Raw genomic sequence first — 4,472 nt, 5'->3', positions numbered from 1 at the left:
CACCACCCATATAAAAATATAAAACATTTCCAATACCCCAGAAGGTTCACTTGTGTTATCTCCCTCTCAATACTGGCCCCTACCCAGGATGACTATTGTCTTCATCTCTATCACCATTGATTGGTTTCATCTGTTTTTGAACTTTGTATAAATCATACATTATGACTTACCACATTGGTACAAAGCTCAGTAGTTCATTTTCATTTCTATGTAGTATTCCAATAGAAGTGACAATGATTTATTTATCCATTCTACTGTACTGAGTTCTTTCCAGTTTGAGGCTATTAATAAAGAAGGTATAAACATTCTTGTACTTGTCTTGTTGGTGAACAGAGCACTTATTTCTGTTGGGCATATACTCAAAAGTACAATTGCTGGGTCATAGAGTATACATGAGCTCAGCTTCAGTAGATACTGTCAAGCTATATTCTAAAGAGGTTATACAATTTATACTCTTTTTTTTTTAAGATTTTATTCGCTCATTTGAGAGAGAGAGTGAGTGAGCATAAGCAGGGGGAGCAGCAGAGGGAGAAGGAGAAGCAGGCTCCCCGCTGAGCAAGGAGCCCAATTCGGGGCTCAATCCCAGGACCCTGGGATCAAGACCCCAGCCGAAGGCAGATGCCCAGCCAACTGAGCCACCCATGCGCCCCTATACAATTTATATTCTTATCAGCAATTTATGAGAGTTCCAGTTGCTCCACATCTACACCAACACCTGTAAGCAGGGGGAGCTGCAGGCAGAGGGAGAAGCAGACTCCCCATGGAGCAGGGAGGCTGATGCGGGGTTCGATCCAGGGATCCTGGGATCATGACCTGAGCCGAAGGCAGACATTTAACTGACTGAGCCACCCAGGTGTCCTGTCTCTTAGTTATTTGGATACACTCTTTAGTGAAATGCCTATTAAACACTTGCTCTTTTTTTTTTTTTAACACTTGCTCATTTTTTAAAATTAAGTTTTAAACCTGGATACAAGTCCTTCATTGAATATATGTATTATGACTATCTTCTCCCAATCTTTCATTCTGTTAGTTGTGCTTTTGATTGAATTACCAGCATTTTATATGAGAAAAAGTATAGTCTTTACTGTAGAAACAATAAGCACAGTAAGTTATCACTTTTTAGTTTTGTTTGACATTAAGCTATCGACAGTTTTTAATAAAATGTAAAATTATTTTCCAAAATTAGCATTCCTAAACTCAGACTGGGAACTGACAAACAAATGCTATTCCTTTATATGACAGTAAATATGGGTTAGCCTAAATCCATTATGGCTCAATCAACAAACACAGAAAAGAATTCTCTATTGGAAGAAGCATTATCAGGCACAATCTCGGTTTTCATTACCCAAATTCCTTTAAGACACAGTTTTACAGGAAGGAAGTTTGTCATTACATGAAAGTATTCTTTGATGAACTGAATACTTACAAAATTGTTCCCCTTTCACGCAACTTTCCCAGCTTGGCTTGAATGAATATTCCTGATCAACCAGTCAAAATTTTTTGGTCTGTCTCTTACTGATGGTAGAGTATTATAAACATCTGACAACACAAAGGAATTAGGTGGCAAAGTGAAGTTGCAATTCTTGCAAACGATGTAGAATTTCGGGGTGCCTGGGTGTCTGCCTTTGGCTCAGGTCATGATCTCAAGGTTCTGGGATCGAGTCCCGTATCAGGCTCCCTGCTCTGCGGGAAGCCTGTTTCTCCCTCTCCTCCCCACCTGTGCTCTCTTTCACTCTCTGTCTCTCTCTCAAATAAATAATTAAAATCTTAAAAAAAAAAGATGTAGAATTTCATGAAATTAATGAAAACGATGTTGGAGAACTGCTCCAGTATCATGTATAATCGTGTGTCAAGAGACTAAGTAAAAACCAAAGAAGTAAAAATACACAAAGAATCAGGTAAATTCAACTAAAGAAGAGGAAATGGGTAAAGATGGTAAGACAATAAATGTTTCCACAAGGTACAGGCTTAAATATCAAAGAATTTTACAAATCCCTCTAGAAGATTGATTTTTTAAAAAACTTACTTATTTACTTATTCATGAAAAATGATCCTCCTTTGATGGTGTTGCCCAGGGTAACATGAGCTAAAGGATGTTGCATTGTGCCATCCTACAATAGTGTCCAAGAAAATATATGTCCTCTCCACATCAAATCAGCTCCCCAACATTCTTTGGACTAGAAATTGCAACAAATTGTAAAAATTCTGTTAACTTTATGATAATTATTTTCATTACTTACCTTGAAATTTGCTCCTTATTATAATAATAAGAGGATTAATTCACTTCAGCTCTTCGCTGATACCACTTATGCTTAAATAATGAGTGCTTCTTGCAACTCTAGTCTCTGTGAAGAACTTTAGAGATGTAATGCATTTCTTGCATCCACACCATTCCTCATTTTGCTGATAATGTAATAGAAGCATAGAGCTGATGCGTAACCTGCAAAAACCACAGTGACAGTATTTGCATTCTTTTTAGATCAGAATGCCTCCCAGGACCTCAAAAGTGGAAACAGACGGAAACCTGGGGTGATTCTTTTTACTCTCCAATCCTCAGTCCTTTGAATGAGAAAATGATGTTTCCATGCATTCTTACTCTTCCTAAGCAGGTACTAACACCAATACTTCATGTTTGCATAAACAAAGCACCCCCATGCCTCATTTGGTCTTTATTACCACTTGGAGGTGATGGAGATGTGGGCAAGCTGGAATCTCAGGCTCAGAAAGCTGAATGACTTGTCCAAGGACCCACAGCTTGACAACAGCAATGCTCTGACTGGAACTAACTCCCTTAGACTGCAGCTCATGCTCCCTTCCCTTTCTCACTCCATCTCCTGGCATGAAAGGAGGGTGAGGGAAGTTAGAAGAGACATTTATGGATAAAGTTAATGTCTATGTAACATCTCCACCGAATACATGGCCCTGGTATTGTGACATTTTCCAGGCGAACAACTTTGGCATCTCCTTCCTGAGACGGCTGCCCACAGTAGTAAGAGGGAAGCTCTAAGATCACAATTCTCCTCACTTTGGAGGTTGAAGAAGGCTGGCTTTTTGCTGAGAAAACCAGCAAAAAGAGCCCTCATGTGTCTCTGTCCTATCTAGTGCACTCTTCAGGGGAACCAACAGGGGGCGGTTTCCCAACACAGATCCTGTGAAAATTCGCAGTCCCTAAGTTTTGTTTTCTTTCAAATGACATTGTTTTACTTTCTGTTCTTGAATTAACTGCTCATTGTCCATGCCAGGGGAAGGTCAAGACCACAGGAGCAACACATCCAGGACTTGTATACTCATTTCTCATAGAACTCTAGCCTCTTTAAATTTTTAAGATTTATTCTAATAAGGCTTGAAATTGATTGGACTTATCAATGCACACAATTTGTAATTACACAAATAGTGACAGGGTCGAATTTTGGACCCAACAATAGGGTGGGGAAAAAGCACAAAAACTTTTGGTCTGGGGGCATCTGGGTAGATCAGTCGGCTGAGCATCTGACTTCTGATTTCAGCCCAGGTCATGATCTCAGGGTCCTGCTAAGCTCCAAGCTCTACAGGGAGTCTGCTTGTCCCCCTGCTCCTCCACCCCCCTACCCCATCCCCCTCTCCCCCCACTCCCCCTCCCCTGTGCTCACTCCCCCACCCCAAATAAATAAATAAAATTTTTTAAAAAGCAAACCTTTGATCTCACACAGCCTATGAAGGGAAGCCACAACTTGAAATAAAAATAAACTACTTCAAATACGCATTCTGAGCTCATCTACATCCAAACACAGTTCTTAAAAATCTATTATTATTATTCCTTTTCCTTATTGTGTTTATTAGGATTTCCTAATCTTTTTTTTTAGATTAGTAAAGCTTTTGTTCAGTTTCTTAGTTAAATATGAACATGCACTCTTATATTACTTTGGATTCAATTCAAAACTTATCTAAAACACCCCACCCAGTACTTGGGAAATTCCAGATTAATTTCTTGCCAGTTTTAGTTGATTAGTTAAGCACTGAGTTGGCCACTTAAGGGAGCAGTTTCTAGTTGATTGAACCAGCTCCGTTGGGTTTCAATGCATTTGTGTACCCCTGGATTGGCACACCCTTCTTTTTTACTTGAGGAATCAAGTGTGAAGGGAGGATCCTGTTCTCATCGAAGAGAACAGCAAGTTGGAAAAGACATTTCTGCGACTTTAAGGATACAGGCATGCAAGCTAGTATATATTAATTTTATATACATGAATATATATTGTGTATGTGTGTGTGTATCTTTGAAGCTAGCTATTCATGTTCATTCCTTACCTCCAGAGAACCCAAAATGTAATTACAGCTGTGACTTTCCTGTCTGCATTGACCTTGGAGAGGGGAGAAGGCAGGAATGAGGAAGGGCTGGAAGGAGGGAGAAACTGAAGCTGAGGTCCCTCAGAGGTCACTCAGTGAATTTGGCCCAGTGAATAGGAACGCCTGCTTGTTAGACTTTGACTTGTAGC

The 4,472-nt window shown here is 39.8% G+C and overlaps 1 long non-coding RNA gene across 1 annotated transcript; it reads right to left on the bottom strand.

The window, feature by feature from the left end:
• On the bottom strand, positions 1-3,915 carry LOC145717186 (uncharacterized). The gene is made up of 3 exons (XR_014140255.1): positions 3,674-3,915; positions 2,241-2,440; positions 1-281 (listed from the first exon to the last, which is right to left on the bottom strand). It is a non-coding gene; the product is annotated as an uncharacterized LOC145717186 (long non-coding RNA).
• Positions 3,916-4,472: the final 557 nt, after the last annotated feature.

This window comes from Leptonychotes weddellii, chromosome 1 (assembly GCF_054177405.1).
Source record: "Leptonychotes weddellii isolate Sample4059 chromosome 1, ASM5417740v2, whole genome shotgun sequence".
Lineage (NCBI taxonomy): Eukaryota > Metazoa > Chordata > Mammalia > Carnivora > Phocidae > Leptonychotes > Leptonychotes weddellii.
This window is presented reverse-complemented; position numbering and strand designations above follow the sequence as displayed.